This window comes from Orbicella franksi, chromosome 9 (genome assembly GCF_964199315.1).
Source record: "Orbicella franksi chromosome 9, jaOrbFran1.1, whole genome shotgun sequence".
In the NCBI taxonomy this organism is placed as follows: Eukaryota; Metazoa; Cnidaria; class Anthozoa; order Scleractinia; family Merulinidae; genus Orbicella; species Orbicella franksi.
Window position 1 is genome coordinate 28,304,573 of NC_138153.1, and position 18,258 is coordinate 28,322,830.

Genomic DNA, 18,258 nt, shown 5'->3' on the forward strand with positions numbered 1-18,258 from the left:
GGTTCTTTGCACTGTTACCTTTTCTGACAAATACATTTTTGATAAAAGAGTAAAGTCATAAATACACTGTGTTCAATTATGAAGAAAAAAAGCAAAAGCACAGATAGCGAGGGCATTGACCAAATAAAATGATGCGGTTGTATCGACGCCATGGTTGCTTTGTGTAATCCTTGTGCGCGTGCTGAATGGCACTAGCAAGAGCGCGCGCGGAAATTGTGTTCGGCCACCTTAATTGGACAGTGCAGGCGTCATGCTTGTAACTGGACAGTACGCGTCATTTTGCGCGCGCTGTTGGGGTGCACTTTGTTGAGTAAACTGCTGTTTTTCAGCATTCATAACGACGTTTAATCGTTCAGCGATAAATCGATGGTTTGTTCGTTTCTCGAATTTTGTCATAGTTTTGATTAATTGGTAACAGGACATCGTGTCGTCCAATTCAGTCCGTAATCATGCTCGGGATTAACAAATCGGACTCCCGCTTCGCGGTCGTCCGATTTTGTTAATCACTCGTATGATTACAGACCGAATTGGACTCCACTCAGTCCTATTACCATTATAAATCCTTATAATAGCACCATGATTGTAGTCACGATTGCTTTTTGTTCTACACTGAGTATTGGTCCATATTTATTTTACACAGAGAAATTTATTACTCAATTCAAAACAACAGAAAAAAATGACAGGTCACCATACTCGTTTGCGAGAAAATGACGATTTACCTCTATGGCGAGGTCCAGCTGTAAAGAAAGAGCCGCCAATTTTTAATGCGCGCGCGCTAATCACGCGTGAAATTATGCGCAGTAGGGATGCGCAATCCAATACTAAAATAGCGTAAAAAATAATTACCTTGGTACTGCCTTGATCACCAGAACAATGATAAACTTGGAGAAACTTGTTAACTTGCGGTCAAGTAACAGATCTTGCGTCAACGGATCTTGCTAGCGAAAAAACTACTCTTTTATGACGCCAATTGGCTGTCGCGGCGCTACGCGTGTGCTTTCGCGACACCACAGAACTTTTTAGAAAGATCTAGAAACAAGGGTCACGTACACGCTTGAAAAAGCCTTAAATAACTGAATACACGTTCAAATAAACTTCCAATGACTAAAAAATAGTACTCTCAAGGCTACAAAGTATAGTAATTTAACGTAAAACAGCTTAAATTAGAAACTCGTTGAAAACTTGCGCAATGTTGCGCGTGAAAATTTGTTGCAGAAGCGCGCGCCGCTTCAAGTGTCGTACATCGCGCGCGCACAACTTAACTGCTGTAGCTACACTCCAACGGAACTGTCTTACGATAATTCGATAGAAAATCATTCACGGTTACTTGCAGGTAAAAAAAGAAAATCAACCTTTAAATAACTATATCAACTTGAGCCATCTTAGTACTCCTACGAATTACGAAGTGTGAAAGTGGATATGTGACCAACTTAGTACTATTAACAATATTTTTTACTATTTGTTTGTTGTTTTTGAAAAAAAATAAAAATAAAAAAAATAAACACAGTAACACCCCGGTAACGCGAACTCTGAAGGGAAACGAAAAACAGTTCGAGTTAGCGGGGGTTCGAGTTATCGGGGTCGATTGAATATCCAATTTGCCATGATAATAATTGATAGTTTGCTTGTTTTTCAGCACTTCAGTGTACAGTGACAGCTAAAGGCACCGCATCCAGTATGACTCATAAGATCGGGAAATGACTGTCAAATATGTGAACGGTCTGTTGCACTAATTAAAATCAAATTGCTGTGGTATTAGTTTTGAGTGTTTAACGATTACACGACAAGAAAAGCTAATGGGATGACATCCCTGGTGAGTTACATGGACCAGAATTCGAGTTATCGGGGTAAATTTTTATAAAGGGAAACGAAATTTAGTTCTAGTTAGCGGGAAATTCGAGTTATACGAGTTCGAGTTACCGGGGTTCTTCTGTAAATAAATAATAATAATGCAAAAAAAAAAAAAATAGAACAGGTTGTTATGTCATGTAGGGCGCCGTAGCTCAGTTGGTTAGAGCGCCTGTCTTGTAAACAGGAGGTCATGGGTTCACATCCCATCGGTGCCTCAGAGATGTCGCGCTTTTCAATTCTCATTACTTTTGAAAACTGCTCATCGAAGCGTCACATATTGTACAACTGGGAGTTTTTTGGTTGTGTTATGCAATGGATTTACTGTTAAGGTCATTCCCCAGTATTGCATTGCGCATCCCTACTGCGCATAATTTCACGCGTGATTAGCGCTCGCGCATTAAAAAATGGCGGCTTTTTGTTTAGAGCTGGACCTCGCCATAGAGGTAAATCGTCATTTTCTCGCGAACGAGTATGGTGACCTATCATTTTTTTCTGTTCTTTTGAATTGAGTAATAAATTTCTCTGTGTAAACTAAATATGGACCAATTCTCAGTGTAGAACAAAAAGCAATCGTCGGAAACGTGAATTTAGCAAGCAATCGTGACTACAATCATGGTGCTATTATAAGGATTTATGTGGATAAAAACAGGGTGCTTTTGCTCCTAAACGAACATGGGGACCCCTCATTTTTATTTCAAAATTTAAGTTCCTATAATATAAACAATCGATAGGTAAAGTTTCACAAAAATCTCAGTGCAGCTTTTATTTTAGCGGAATGACCTTAAGGTCTACGTAGGGGTCGACTGATAAATTTAACGAAGTATATAAAGCGTAATTTGCCAATATCTCCTACAATGACCGAAGCTGGTTAATTCGTCGTTTCCGTAGTGTAGTGGCAGGGCGCTTATACGTGGGGCGGTGAAACGAACGGGTCCGAGCAAAAAGGTGTGATGCAGTAGACTGGGGTCTACTAAGACGAGCAGATTCTGCTTACTTGCACTCAAACTTAGATTTCTAGAGAAATTCCACGAGACTCCCTTCTACATGAATTACCAACTTCTTTCGGCGCATTTTTGGTTCTGAGGCAATGCGAAAAGGTGAGTTTTTCAGGGTTGAAAACAGGATTTCAAATTTCGCGCTGTGAATGAGTAAGATCTGCTCGCGCTAGTTGTACGCGTAAGCTTTTCAGGCTTTTGACTTAAGAATAAAGTTTATGCAAGAAAACTCTCTACTCTGGTATCGAGTTATTTCTCAGAACAATGTTTAATCATAACCAAAATCTGTTTCGATAGTTTCTTATTGTTTCTGCTCGTTTGCTAGTTTGCAGAAGCTTTTGAATGGAAAATAAATCTGACGCGTGCAAGTAACAAATTTGCCTAATGCAGCGCGTGCACTTTCAAGTCCGAGTCGGTGTTTTCAATTGTCAATATAAAATCTAGACTTGCCACAAGTCGACCTTTTCTTAATCCTTGACTTATTTATCTCCCTCGAGACGGCGAGAGGGTAATCTTCGAGCGACGAAGTCGCGAGGGCGAGCGCGAGCGACGTAAGCCGCGAGAGGTCGACTTGTTTCACTTGCAGGAATGTGAATCACAGCGTAAATTTTTGGCGCGAAAAATATGATTGACATTTCTCACTTTTCATGTGCTTCGCGCGCGATCGTCGCGAAAGCAGAAAATTATTGCCATCAAAACGTTTACGAGTGTACGAGTACTGTTCCCTAACTCAAATAAATTTATTTGTTTACAGTGCAGTATGTAGTCGGCAATTGACAAACGGCAAAAGCTGTTCCATTGAGTACTAATTTCTGAAAAGACAAAACCGTGTTTAAACGATCGAGAATTATTTTAGTCTAGATTAACCAGCTATCGACCAGAGAGCTGCCTGACAAATGCTATAAACTTATGTAGATCTAGCTTGTACTGAAAACAATCCGAATTAACTAAAGAAGGCGTGATAAGTTGGGGAGAGCCTTAATTCTGTAAAGCTCTCTTGATAACATAACGTTGAGAATCGAAGTCGCAACGAACGGCAGAGAATAAAAGCGCTGTTCCCAAAAGTCCTTCATCGATCGACGACTGCTTTCAACACGGTAAAACGGCCAAGACAAAGTTGCTGCGATGCCCTTTCTTTGGACAGAAGAAACTTGGTCATTCAACTAAAGCAACTAAAAATGCAACAAGTACACAAACTGCGGGAACGGCCCTGTTCTTCTTCGAAAGGTCCAAACTTAATTAATTCTCTCAAACGATACGGATGACGCAAGAGCTCAGATCGCGTCCGTGAGTAGACAAACACGTATTGGTCGGATAAATAGGCTTCCACTGCTTTTCCCTGTCCTTCTTTCAAAGACTTAAAATTAAGTTGGATAGACCATATTCAATTGCTTCCATAAACTTCATGTTCTTAAGTATATCAGAGAACAAAAGTTAAATGAAAAAGATTTTTGAACTCACCAGACATTTGCTCTGCGAGTTGTGTCGTTGATCGCGCGCGACGTCATGACGTATAGTCAGTACTTGTTTGTTCATTGGTTAATGTGTATTTACCTCACCGGTGGAAAAATCCACCGGTAAAATTTGGCGCGCTGCAAGTGGGAAAAGTCCTTTCCAACGGCGAAACCAACAGGCCAGGGAAGAATTATTGGAAAGGACTTTTAGAAAGTCTATATAAAATCTTGACAAAGATTATTTCCGTTATCTTTTGTGCTGAGATGCTGCAACAATTATCGCCAACGCTATAAGGCTACTAACATCATGTGTGTTTCTTCAACGTACTGAAATTTTATACTGCGAAAATGAAATAGACATGGAGTTTTGATAACTCAAACAAAATCGAAATTGAATCGTTATTCCGGTTGATCAATGAAAGCGCTACCGTAACTGTGCTGATTGTTTCTGCTGTCTTCCCATATTTTAAGCTAAACTATGTGTTCTCAAACATTCATCAGTCATAAACATATTTAAAGCCAGAGATATTGTTTGAGTTCGATGTACGTTTTCACACGAAAGAGTGGAAAGTCCAGTTTGCCATGTTTATAGGTACAAGACACGCATCGTCGGGCGTTCTTTTTCTGTCTTTTTCATCGACAACCAGCGATTTATTGGATTTTCACACAAACAAAACTGAGCAGTATTTACAGACGGAAGTTTTTGTGCCTTGATGAAACATCGCGTGTTGCTTTCAATTCAGGCGAAACTCAAACTCGCAAAATTTTATTACTTTTCGGTGTCTATGGCAAAATCCAAGCCAGCGTGTAACAAGAGTAGGGAAACTTTGAAGTTCTGAAACGCTGCTATATCCAAATATATCCAGCTGGTTTTTTACCACGTTGTGTAAAAGCTATCGATCTTCAACATATGTAAAATTTAGAGTGGAGTAATGTGGAGTACTCGTAAAACAAGAAGCGGATCACCGCTTGGTCATTATAAGCGGGGCATACCTGCATTAGACACTGTCTTACTTCACTCAAATTTGGGCAGCCCACAACGAAACTTTTTGATTTCCGGTTCGTCGAGAGGAAATTTTTGGCAGCCATTAATCTCACCGGAAGCGCCGAAGGAGCGCTCGTGCCAGTCCTTTTCCGCATCACACATTTGACCAAGAGCGGACTGGTAGTGGTTATCATGTCCGCCTCACACGCGGAAGGTCGCCGGTTCGAGCCCGGCCGGAAACATTCTTTTTCATTTCTTTATTTGACTTCTGCAGCTTTTTTGCTTTGATCGCATGTCTCAATATTTTTTATGAACTGTTTGACGGTAACTCAGGGCTGGAGCCAGAGAGAAATTATGACTGAGGCAGTGTCCATGAAAAAACATATAAAGATGTTTTGGAGCTCTCAACCATCTACGTTATCTCGATTTTCTAGCTGTGGGACTATTTTTATTGTTATTTCAAAATGCGCGCCATAAAAACGGGTGAATTTGAAGGATACTCCAAAGTTTATTTTTTGATTATGATTTTATGTTCCGGTGGCAACCGAGATGAACAAGCGTCCTTTCTTGCCGTCTTGTCCGTCAAAAGCCTCTAAATAGCCTCATAAGAGTTTTGGATACGCATGGCATATTTTGGATACCGTGGTGGCATGGATCGCAGCAATCGGTGCGAAGTTGTTAACGTAGCATTTCTTGGTGCTGTACTATGGTTGGCGAAATGGTGCAAAACTCTCAAAGTTTATATTCATTCACATGTAATGTTGTTATTATTATTCACGAATATATTTATTCACATTCAACAACTAAATTTATATTCAAGAAATATACTAATTCACATTTAACGACGTATTTCGTATTCACGAATATATTTATATATTGCACCGTGTTGAACCAATATTTTGATCGTGAATGTAAATGAATATAAACCGTTGAATGTGAATGAATACATCCCGTAAATGTGAGTAAAGATATTCGTAAATACGAAATACGTCGTTAAATGTGAATTAATATATTTCTTGAATATAAATTTAGTTGTTGAATGAGAATAAACATATTCGTGAATAATAACAACATCATAAAATGGGTATGAATATAAACTTTGTGAATTTTGCACCATTTCGCCAACCATACTTTGCGAAATGTTATTTTGAGTATGGCAAGAACAAGGTTTAGATCGCTTCGCCGGTCCGTTACTCGTGGAAAACGCTCCAGAAATCGAATGCGAGTGATGATGCTCCTTCGTCGAAGAAACTTCGCCTTGATGTCAAAGGTTCTCCGACCAACGGCAAGGCATCTCCATCAAACAAAAAACCGAGCGGACATCGTTTCCAGTATGTCAGTATTTTACAAAGAGTTATCTAGGCCAGTGCTGTTTGCAAGGTGTGTTTGAAAGGCAGTCTTCTCTTATTTGAAAGGCCTACAGGTTGTGGTTTAATTGGCAGGGACGCTTTACAATGTGCAAACAATGCGTTTCGCGCATTCACAGAACCTCCAACTTCAGAAAAGATTGTTTGTGGAAAGGCAAGATTTCATGACATAAACAGGAGACCAGCTGCCCTAGCCATGCGAATTATCGGAAGGGGAAGAGCTAGTTTAACAAAATTCTGTGCTGTAATGAACATGCCAGGGCCAGTAGCCAAAACGTCTTTCAGGAGGAAGCGTTGCCGAGTGGTTCAGGACGCTGGTGTTGTAATCCGGAGGTCTTAGGCTCAAGGCCTCCACCCTGCCATTTAGCAGGATTTGTTTCTCGGTAGTCTCGAGTTCAAATCCTCGGTCACTCTTTGTAAATAGCCAACTGGTCTGCCTCCTACCAGTTGGGATTCTTAACTAGGTTCATTTATTTGAAATATTTGTTTCCTTTGTTTCAGTGGCTTGCCTATAAACTGGTTAACCTTCGTGCTTGTATAGCTAAGTGCATGACCACTATAAATAAGATTCATATTTACATTTACATTAACCGCGTGAACGCGCTTGCTCGTGTGTCTCGGCAAGTTGCGGAGGCCGAAATGCAGAAGGCTGTGAAAAAAGTAATAATGCCGAGGAAGACGAAGTTGTCGATATGTAATATATCAAACAGGAAAGACTGTGTTTGACCACATTTCCAAACACCGAGAAGAGAGTTGACAATACGACGCGTAGCCGAGTTTTTTTGACGAACTTCGAGGTGTTTGGAAATGTGGCCATTCATGCACTGTCTTGAGTGTTTGATATATCTCTCAATCGAAACCAAAACTAAGGAGAAAACGGAGAAATAAGATCGTAACAATGTATGCTAATTAAGATCAGATATCCAAACACCGTCACGGTCATGATTTCCGTTGTTTAAACTTGATGAATTGTTACTGAGTTTGAGAATGCTTTGTCTTGTGATGGCACCTGAGCCAGGAGAGGTTTTCAGTCCTTGTATGGAATGGGTTCTGCTATTGATGTGGAAACAGGAAAAGTTGTTGACTTTGAAATGAAAAGTGTGCTACAGACTTTCCAGAAAATCAGGAAAATAAGCGATTTCGAAAATACCTACATGATAGTTAAGTAATTTTCAAACTGCTTTTCGAACTGTGTTGTGGAAAGAGCAACCTTGCTGTGAACTCTCAGGAATACATTGACTGGATGGAGTCACATGAGCCCAAATGTACAGCTAACTTTGACAAGCCATCAAAAGCCATGGAGGCCCTAGGTGCTGTAGATGTATGGGGAGGTCCACTGAGAAGCACAGTTCGCGTTATGTGGACTTTGTAGGCGATGGCAATTGCTCTTCTCATCGGGATGGGGTCAAATCAAAGCCTTACGGAGATGAGGTGGCATTGCGAAGAGTGGAATGGGCCATATTCAAAAGAGAATGGGAAGAAGGCCGAGAAGGAAGAAGAATAAACATGTCGTTTTTGCGGGTATCTACTACAAAATAAACATAGTTTACTCGCTCAAATTATTAACTACAGGTAAATGTCGGAACCGCTTTGAAAACAACGCCTTTCAAAACAATTTTTGAGAATTTGATCATAATTCAAAACCCGTTATGAGCACGGTTCTTAATTAAATAAAAAGTAATATTAAATGTTTTGTTTACGTCGTCAGTATCGATACAGTTCTTTCACACAAGATAATATATGTTGGCATATAGCTTTTAATGTTTAAAAGCACAACCTGTTAATTCGCCGGTAAGGCTGTGTTTCTAAACACAGCCATAAATAAATCAATTTATCGGGAGTACTTTACACATAACACTGACTAAGCAGTCGGTCTCAGTTTTTAACAAAAACGACACTAATCAAAACAAGTACAAGTAGGTATTTTTCACGGTACTTTTCATAGCGGCGCCTGTAATTTTCAAAATATTTTGAATAGTCAGAAGAAATTTATTTTTTCGTAAATTAACCGACATTCTCTGACAACATTTGAAGAGTTATAATTGTTGTCAGAGAAGCAAACATGACCAAATATCATAAACGTGGTAAACTGAATAAGAGACAGCCATTTTATTTGCCCGTAAAGATTACTAGCGTATTCAAAAGAACAGAAAGTCGGAGCAATATTTTGAATAATGTAAAGAGGAATTTATTTTTTCGTAAATTGACCGACATTCTCTGACAACATTTGAAGAGTTATAAATGTTGTCAGAGAAGCAAACATGACTAAATATCATAAACGTGGTAAACTGAATAAGAGACAGCCATTTTATTTGCCCGTAAAGATTACTAGCGTATTCAAAAGAACAGAAAGAGCAATATTTTGAATAATGTAAAGAGGTACGTAGTGGACATTAAGCCAAATTCGGCCTCACTCACTGAGCCGGTCTATCTGCGTTTGATAGTAGTTGCTCTTAATACCAGTGGCTTTTACCTCGTCACCAGTTTCTAAGTATCTTTTGTTCTGTGACATGAAAAATGGAGTTATATAGCACTGATGAGATCATACAAAAATTGTTTTCAAGGGCGCCTAACGGTCTACTTAATCGACCCATCATGCGTTCGATAGTTTGCACCCGGCAACAGGTGATTGAAATGTGCTTTACATCAAACAAGTCAAATCTCTTGCTCACCTATCTTGCTCACCTTGCTCACCTAGGCTTGACCATTTCTGCAGAAGAGTTTCAACTGATAGCCATAATGGTAAAAAAAAAACCCACATAATTTACAAGCAGCTTAAAGAAAATCAAATATCAATAATTATATGTGCCAATGCACTATAAAAGGGAACGTGGCCAGTGGTCTAGTAAATAATGTCAAACAAGTTGTTTCGGAGGGAGTTTTCTGTATTTAGTTCAATACTCAAGCATGATTTCATGTTTATTCTTAAGACATCACAAAAACGCATTTCACTGAACCATATATGGGAATATAGCCCCCCATGTGAGAATTTAGTAAAAGTACTATGATAGTTATTATCAAATGAGTTGTATGATCTGGTAAGTGTGTTTAACCTGTTTTAAAAAATTCATTGCATGTCTTATGATACTTAACTTTAACATTAAGGTGTAATTCATACGATGAGGTGTTTAGTATGTGCTCGGCGACGTCCATCTCCTTGTACAACAACCGTGAAGTTTCTTCACGCTATTTACCGACGTGCCCTTAGAGGAAGCAATACAGATACTCGCCGATATAGCGTTTGTGAATAACTGGGTCAATGAAACACACCACTTGAATCTGAGCAGAATGGAACTTGCAGATCTTCTCAAAGCATCCACCAAAGACTAACCGTTCAAGTTCAATGGACAACTTTATGAACAGATCCATGGCGTCGCCATGGGCTCTCCACTCGGACCACTGCTCGCTAATGTCCTCATGGGGTCCATTAAAAAAACTCTGGTTCATGAAGGCAAAATGCATTCATTTTACAAGAGATACGTTGACGACACTTGAACTATAATGCCTGACACAGCATCAGCAGCTACCTTTCTTTTGGTCCAGGCTGAATATTCTTATTTGTCTACCTATTTTAGACTGAAAATTTTCTTGTGAATGTTCTTAGATTATAGCGTATAATCTCTTGCAGAAATGAATTTAGCATCGAACATACGGCTAGCGCTGTTTTTGTTGTCTCTTGGCTAGTTCTGCGCGCTTTTTAGAGAAAGGAAGAATTTTATACGGTTTAGTTAAGAAGATAAAATTTCATTGTACGCAAATTTTCAACACACATAATTGTGTTGTTTTCAAAATCTCAGCCTTGGGTTGATTCTTAAAATCTTAAAATTTCGCAAACTTCAGCCTCGATATTCTTACAAAAAATAAAGAGACTATGGAAGATTGCTGTCAGCTGTCCAAACGAGTAGTTCATCTCCAGCTCTTCCGACGTATATGTTTTTCAAAATTTAAATGCACGGAGATCAACGGCTATATATTCCTGGCGGAAGACACTGAAAACGTTCTACCCCCGAACTAGACGCTCTAAGAGCGTTTACTCGGGCTTCGTACCGCAGTATCAAATCGTACTTTACGAAAACGCGTATTGGACACAATAAAAACAAATTAACGAATCAGGATATTTTAGCACAAGAGTTCCGCTTAGATATTTAGTATTCGAGTTGTTTCGTTGAGTATCCTCCTAATCCAATCGCAAGTTGTAAGTTTAAACCACTTTGGTTCAAGAATCAAGCACAGCTGTCTACGCATTTATGAAGAACTTGTTTGCAAAGAATTTTCCAGGTCTTTTTACAACTTATGGCGATTACATTGTACATGCTAGCAGAAATTGTATGAGGTTCGTTTACTGGTCGTGGCGATCCGAGTGAATTGTGCAGCTGAACATCTTTGCCGTGTCGCCATTTTAAACCCTTTTCAAGAGTCTCATCTCGTTTGAAGGGCGAATAGGTATGATCCTTCGCGAAAACAACAGTCCTAGGACAGAGCGTAAATTGCATTGCACTTAATTTGCATAAACTTTCAAGTTATGTTTTTTGCGGATAACTTCCGAGAATTTGCGACCCTTAACGCAGTTTATGAAGAAATATTCAAGCTACGTATTTTTATTGAATCAATGGCAAGAGTACTTTTAAAAAGGAACTCATGTTTTGCTATTTATTTTGGTTTCATACTAGTCTAGTTCATGTCACGCAACGTGATTTTCTTTAGCAGTCAGACACAGTTTTCTAAAAGAGTTGGCGATTGCTAAGACTGCTGAATATATTTGAACTACTAGTGAAATAACTGGCTAAACTATCGTCAATGCAGATTTTCCTTAGGACTTGGCAAGAACATTGGTTCGTCAATAATCCCGCACAATTCCCCGCACAATCGAAGGTTTAATTTTTCCGCACAATTTGCCTCCAAAATCACACGTTATATTTTTCCTGCACCCAACTAGAAAGCCAACTAAACTTGGAGGTAAGATATTTAATTCAAGTTACCGAATGTCTTATCTCTACAACTTTAGGGATCGACATATTTTGCGCGGTGCAAGAAACAAGTCGCATGTTTTTAATGAGCTACTACGAGTCCAAAAGCGTTTTCGTATTTAGCTCGTTTTATTGCAATATGATTTGTTTTTACTGCAATGTTCTAAATAATAACAGCAGTAGCCACATACCGTCATTGACTGCCTGTTTTTTGTCAGTATTTTCGTAGTTTCAACTCATACTGCGATCAGCTCAGTTGTTATCTCACGAGAACGTTTCGAGCGTGAACTTTGCTTACCTGGCTGGATTTCAAGCAATATAATTCGTGGACCGACCCTTTCCGAAAACGATCGACATCTTTGTATGTGAGATGAACGTATAAGGCGCGATTCTTGCTAAAACGTTCTTCGCAAAACACCGCAGTCTGCCACGGAGAGCGGGCAATGTCGTGTTTCTCGTCTCCAGTTTCCACGGTCTACGCATGGAACGCCTGGGACCATGAGCCCCCCTTTTGGCGACCAAAACGCTTGCATTTTAAGACTCGGGCTTTCCTACGGAAGCCCGAGTAATAAAAAGAAAAGAACATACAAATATAAAACCCCTGTTAAAATCAAGTCCACCAACTGTAAATATTTGGAGCCGTAAATATTTTTATTTTCAATAAAAAAACCCAAAAAAGCTCATAACTACTCAAAACAAACATAGCTTTCACGCTCAAATTATTGACTACAGGTAAATGTCGGAACTGCTTTGAAAACAACGCCTTTCAAAACAATCTTTGAGAATGTGATTATAAATCAACACCTGTTATGAGCACAATTCTTAATTAAATAAAAAGAAATATTAAATGTTTTGTGTACGTCGTCAGTATCGATACAGTTCTTTCACACAAGATAATATATGTTGGCATATAGCTTTTAGAGTTTAAAAGCACAACCTCTTAGTTGCCGGTAAGGCTGTGTTTTTAAACATAGCCTTAAATAAATCAATTTATTATGAGAACTTTACACATAACACTGACTAAGCAGTCGGTCTCAGTTTTTAACAAAAACGACACTAGTCAAAACAAGTACGAGTAGGTATTTTCACCGTGCTTTTCACAGCGGCGCCTGTAATTTTCAAATATTTTGAATAGTCAGAAGGAATTTATTTTTTCGTAAATTGACCGACATTCTCTGACAACATTTGAAGAGTTATAAATGTTGTCAGAGAAGCAAACATGACCAAATATCATAAACGTGGTAAACTGAATAAGAGACAGCCATTTTATTTGCCCGTAAAGTTCACTAGCGTACTCAAAAGAACACAAAGAGCAATATTTTGAATAATGTAAAGAGGTACGTAGCGTAAATTGGACATTAAGCCAAATTCGGCCTCACTCACTGAGCCGGTCTATCTGCGTTTGATAGTAGTTGCTCTTAATACCAGTGGCTTTTACCTCGTCACTAGTTTCTAAGTATCTTTTGTTCTGTGACATGAACAAATGTCCGAGTTATATAGCACTGATGAGATCATACAAAAATTGTTTTCAAGGGCGCCTAACGGTCTACTTAATCGACCCATCATGCGTTCGATAGTTTGCACCCGGCAACAGGTGATTGAAATGTGCTTTACATCAAACAAGTCAAACCTCTTGCTCACCTATCTAGGCTTGACCATTTCTGCACTTGTACCGTAATAAAGTGAACAAAATCAACTGACTTGGAAATCAGCCTTAACGTATAACAAAGAAATTACCAAGACCTTCGTCCGATAGTGATATCTAGGAACATTGTACAACCGAGACTCAGATCGTCTAGAAAAGCTTTTGAGTATGATTAGTTTTAATTTGAGAATTTTCACATCGTCACAGGAAAGCCAAAAACGAAAAAGGGAGTCTCTCGGGGGACCATTGCTTTTGGGGTTCAAAAGGACGTTCTTTCGGGGAGCTGTTATTTTCAGAGCGACCATTACTTTCGGAATTCTGCGGTATATGTATTTCGAAATTAAAATGGAAGGAGCAGGGATCGGAACGGCTATCTATTGCTTTGGAAAGACACTGAAAACGTTCTACTCCTGAACAAAAAAGAGAAGAACAAACAAGTATAAAACCATTGTTAAAATTAAGTCTGCTAAGTTTGGCTAGGTTTATCCTGCATGTCAGGGGAACTGTAAATATTTTTATTTTAAATAAAACACTCACATATGCTCATAACTTCTCAACCTATACACAGCTTTCGCGCTCTACAGGTAAATGTCGGAACTGCTTTGAAAACAACGCCTTTCAAAACAATTTTTGAGAATGTGATAATAATTCAACACCTGTTATGAGCACAGTTCTTATTTGAATAAAAAGTAATATTAAATGTTTTGTTTACGTCGTCAGTAATGATACAATTGTTTCACGCAAGGTAACATATGTTGGCATATGGCTTTTAGTGTTTAAAAGCACAATATACTAGTTTGCCGGTAAGACTGTGTTTAAAACATAGGCTAAAACAAGAGCTACGAAGATCATTTAAAATTTATTGTGAATACCTTACACGTATCGCTGAGTATAAACTGTCTTCCTTATTTATCAAGGCTAAACTCCAGAATACCCGGCCACTTATTAGCATCTCATTGAATAAGAATAACAACTATTGTTATATACCTCGTTCTTCAAAGCACACCAACACATGTAAATAAAGTGTCCGAGTATTCTGAAGATGCTTATCAATAAAAGTGACACTGTAGTGAAAGTACTTCCGAATAGGTATTACTAACACGGTTATCATTTAAAGGTTTCGGCCTGTTTCATTTTTCATAGCAGCGCCCGTTACATTCAATTACTGTTGAATAAATTTATTTTCCCAAATCAGTTTGAGATGGGTTATAATTTGTCAGAGAAGCAAATATTACAATCGTGGCGAACTGAATAAGAGACGGTGATTTTATTCACCAGGAAAACTCAAAAGAAAAATGTTTTGAATAAGGTAACATAAATTGGATTTCCGCCGAATGTTGTTTTACGCCGCCAAGTTTCAGTTTGGCGAAGAACAGCAAGTGGTCTGATAATTCAGCAAATATTTTATTAGAAACTGCCTTCAGTTCTTTTTTCAAAGCTAATCAGTTTCGACATCTTATTTTTCCCCAAAATTAAAAGCTACGCACCCATATATATTGTTCGGATAAAACGGCAAGTTGTATTCATGAATTAAATTTTAGCTAGTGTCAGTTAAAAATCCCGCAAAAATTTTCAAACGAAATAAAGTAACCAGTTTCATTGTTTGGCCCGTCTCACTTTTCCCCCAAATATTTATTCAACTTGCCTTAAAAACACGGACATATTGCGTGCTTTCAGTAAAACGCTAATAACAGAAATGTACCGACAAAGAAACTAAAAATGCCTGCCGCATACAAGCAACATCGAGAGGTTCTTTTCAAACTACAAAACCGCTCAAAACTAATAAGATAAAAATACTCTCAACGAGTTTTGAAAGAATTATTAAGAAGGTTGTTAACAAAACAATTATTGGCAGCTGTTTCATAATCAGTAGGAGTAAAAATATTGTCAATAAGTTTATAGCACCGGAAACCTTTTAAAACAAAGATATCATGAGCTATCAAAACAAAACCATTTGTTACTTTCCTGATGTTCTTAAACATTTTCATATGATCCAAAGGCGACAGCTTACTCTAGGAATTCGGCCTTTAACAACAGTTCTCGTGATTTTCAGTTGCTCCGAATAATTTTTCCTTACATTTATTTTCGTCCCCGGAGAAAGAATCTATGGCCGCACCCAAGACTTTAGAGCAGACTGATTAAAAAGACTTTTCTCGGGTTTGCAAGGAAGTTTATCTAAATGGGCATTACAGCTTACTTCACCTGTATCATTAAGAATATATTTATACCGAGAACCCATCGGATATCCTTGCGAGAAAGAGAGCCGGCGACTTAAATTTTTTAACAAGAAGTAAAATTATTGTCCTTTACCAATAAGTCTTAGGTAACGTAACGGGAATTCCACTACTAACAACTGGGCAATCCAAATGCATGGGTTTTACGTCTAGCTCTTGTGCAATCTATTTATCCAGTGTGAAATCTTTGTTACATTTGGGCTTACAGAACTAAGTCTTTTTTTGTCAAGCAAAAGTATATAAGAAGAGAACTGAAATAAGGACGTAGGAATTTAAAAATATTTAAGCTGTTTAGAGATGAAACTTAAAATATTCATTTGACCTTGCGGGAGATTCGAAATAGAAAGCATCCCCTAACGAGGAAGATTGGAAAATAAACAGCTTTAAATGCACACAGCCAGACAGTTAATAATTTTGTAGTCAATGTAGCCAGATCAACATGTAGGAATGTTTTTTTCACGTGTATGTTGTTCGTATTCTAAAAGGCAACCGCCTCTCAAAAACGCATAAATTATGCGGCCTATGGGGAATAAATAAGAGCGTGTCTTGCAGTCTTCATCAGTACTTGAAGAGAGTATTTGATATTGCGTATTCATCCACCGTCTCAAGTTCCAATTTCCAAGCCAAGGTAGGACATCAAACTATGCTTCAGTATTTTGAGTTAAACAGAGGCCTTTGAAAGTAGCCTGACTTGCTGAATAAGCTTTGGGTTTGGTCGTTGAGGGTTAAGGGAGCTACGTCACGGTTGCGCACCTTGAAAATGTTAGCCTAAATTTTTTCAATTTTGTCGTTTGTAATCCATGTTAATCTGCTCCATCCTTAACCATCCTCGTTCGTTCATGTTATATTATTATCTTTTTGGTGTTTCTCCATATTATTAAGCCACTATTTTCAGGTTCCCTATAATTTAAAAATAATATTTTGTACGTGGTCAAAATAACTCAAAATACCGTGACTGAACTTCTCTAAATCATAAGAAGCTATAAGAACGTTGTACATTTGTTTTCTCTCCTAATTCCTGTTTTTTTTTTTGTTTTTTTTTTCTATTACAGTAAGATAATTATGGACAACAAAGTTGCCTGCCTGTTGTTGATCATTTTGGGGGCCCTTACCGTACAGGGTGCAGTCTCCGGAAACAGGAGGATGAACCCCTTGCAGGCCAGGCAGTATGGCGGGTGTGAGTGTCTCATTGTTCCATCTGACGGCAACCGCACGTTGTTCAAATTGTACTTTTTGACTGATTTGTGAACATATTCATTAGACTGAACTGCCATTCTTAGGTTGTTCTTGGAGCATGACTCGTTGTTTGCTAGTAAAAAAACGATCATTTTTTGTTTTTGTTTACAGTTTGCATGCCCGGTTGGCCAACACTTTGCCTCGAGGAGAACGAGGAATGCCCACCTCTATATGGACCATGCCGCGACATTGCATGCTTGAACAACCTTCGTTGCTGCTGCAGGTATAGATTCTTAGCGGGAAATTATTTATTTTATTTGTTAACTTGTCAATACTTCAATCCCGTATTTACATCTGTTGTTATTGCTTGTTTTTTTTACAATAACTACATTACACCGTTTTTGTGATAAAAAGTAGCGATAAAAACTGCGAGTTAAAAATACAAAATTAGCATAAATATGTTTCTATCAGTAAAAGATAGTTAAAATTGCGACGTCAAAAATTAAAGTTAGATTAAAACTTTATACACAAGGATACATAAACTAAAGCCCCGTTCAGACTACGTCGGAGGAATTTGAAAACGCAGCTTTATTTCTACGGTCAGGCCTACCGTCCACACAAACCCTTCACGGAAACGGAGCTTTTCCAAAACAGTGACGTCATTATTATCATGTGACCTTCCTGCCCCAGTTTTCCTCAAACACAAATCCAAAATGACCGCTGATTGTTACTTTTTCAAAATGTGTCCGGCGTAGTGCGGACTAAAAGCATGTAATGCAGTTTGAGGTTAAAACGGCGTTTTCAAATTTCTCCGTCGTAGTGCGTCGGGACCTAAATAACTCACATCTATTTTACGAGATGGAATAGACTGATCTGAAGGCTGGCCTGTTTTGTTAAAAAAATGAAGTCCATTTATAATCAGTATTATATAATCTAACGGGTTCCAACGTTCTGCTACTTTTCAAAGCTCCTCGCTAGCAATGTTATGTTATGAATAATGTTTAACCCCGAGTTATTATAAACATCTTTTCTTTTCCCAGGCTTAGGCGTCAGTGAATTGCAGCAGTGACGTCTCGACAATGGAATGACGGGATTAAGTTAGTGTTAAAATGATAATTGGGAAAATAAAAGTCGAGGAATTAAGTTAGTAAATGTGGGTATTGAGTAAATGCGGAATGCGGGGTTGGGATTCTGGTAAATATGGGTAATCTGAGAACTTCAAAAATGTAATACGGAGGATAAATAAAGGCTGAATCATTCAATAACGTTTCTCCTGTCTCTATCCTTTGTTGTGAGGGGGTGGGGGAGGGGGCTTCCCGTACCCTGCTCTCCCGCTTCCCTTACCTTTATCTCCCGACTCCCGCTTTTGTCCGTCTTGCTACCCTCAGTGATATCTAGGAACTTTGTAGAACCGAGATCATCTAGAAAAGCTTTTAAAGGTCGATAATTTTGATTTGAGAATTTTCACAACGTCATAGGAAAGCCAAATTATCGGCACGCAATGCATGCACAAGCGGCGAAGTTTAACTACCAATTCTAGTATTCTGGCTAGAGAATTGGAAAATAAAGAAACAAACGGATGCT

The 18,258-nt window shown here is 38.5% G+C and overlaps 1 protein-coding gene and 1 non-coding gene across 2 annotated transcripts in view; both read left to right on the forward strand.

The window, feature by feature from the left end:
• Positions 1 to 18,012, forward strand: part of LOC145496509 (small cysteine-rich protein 6-like) — a 53,923-nt gene extending 35,911 nt beyond the window's left edge. The window contains exon 5 of the transcript XR_014050556.1: positions 17,819 to 18,012. The gene's annotated coding sequence lies outside the window, so the exon portion shown is untranslated. The remainder of the gene's footprint in view (positions 1 to 17,818) is intronic.
• Positions 1,993 to 2,066, forward strand: Trnat-ugu (transfer RNA threonine (anticodon UGU)). The gene has a single exon. It is a non-coding gene; the product is annotated as a tRNA-Thr (tRNA).
• Positions 18,013 to 18,258: the final 246 nt, after the last annotated feature.